Source organism: Triticum aestivum, chromosome 2D, assembly GCF_018294505.1.
Source record: "Triticum aestivum cultivar Chinese Spring chromosome 2D, IWGSC CS RefSeq v2.1, whole genome shotgun sequence".
NCBI lineage: Eukaryota > Viridiplantae > Streptophyta > Magnoliopsida > Poales > Poaceae > Triticum > Triticum aestivum.
This window is the reverse complement of record NC_057799.1, coordinates 609,278,793-609,279,866: the sequence shown is the minus strand read 5'-3', so window position 1 is coordinate 609,279,866 and position 1,074 is coordinate 609,278,793.

The following is a 1,074-nucleotide window of genomic DNA, read 5'->3' as shown; positions in this document are numbered from 1 at the left end:
TGTCCAAACTTAATTCTACAAAAATTAATAATCAGTTTTACCTTTTAATAAAACTGGGTATATAAAATGGTGCACAATGAAATATGAAGCAGGTTGTCCCTCCTTTTTTGCCCGGTGCAACGCACGGGCATTTGTACTAGTGAGATATAATAGATGGATGCCAAAAATAATTTCCATGAGATGGAAATAGAACCAAGGTTGTATATGTGATATGGCCCAGGGTAATTTTGTCAATCCAGAGGATGCTTGTAAGTGTGCAAACTTCAAGAGATCATATGATGGTCTGAAGCAAGCATAATGGAGTAGGACGACATGTTTCTCGCATACAGTGAATATGTTATTAAGTACTGACGACATGTTTCTTGCATACAGAGAAAATGAAGAGATTTTTGTAAGGAGTTACATAAATACAAGCTCGTTGTAAGTAGTACATCGATAAAATCTTCATCGGTGCTCCAAGCAATTTTTGATTTCAATTAAGTGATTTGTGTTATACAGTATATGGTAGCACAGTAAGTTGGAATTGATCCAAGATAGTTAATGTGGTGAATTCTATAACAAAGACTGAGTATGTGGTCGCTTTAGAAGAAACATTAGAGGGTGCGGAATCAAAAGTTTATTTATGAAATTGATATGGTTTCTAGTGTGGGAAACACAGTATTTCAAAAAAATTTACCTACGATCACGCAAGATCTATCTATGTGATGCATAACAACGAGTGGGAGAGTGTGTCCACATACCCTCGTAGACCAAAAGCGGAAGCGTTAACACTACTAGGAAAAGGGCTATAGCTGATATGGACATTAATGGCGCATTATGTATGTGGTGGCGCACCAGATACAGGTGCGCCATTATTGACATATTACTAATGGCGCACCTGGTGTGTGGTGCGCCATTAGTAGTTTTGAAAAAATAAAAAAAATTGTTAGCAGTGGCGCACCAGGGGATAGTGCGCCATTACTAGTTGACATAGTAATGGCGCACCACACCCACAGTGCGCCATTAGTAGTTTTGAAAAAAAAAATTGTTAGTAGTGGCGCACCATGGGATAGTGCGCCATTACTAGTTTTAACT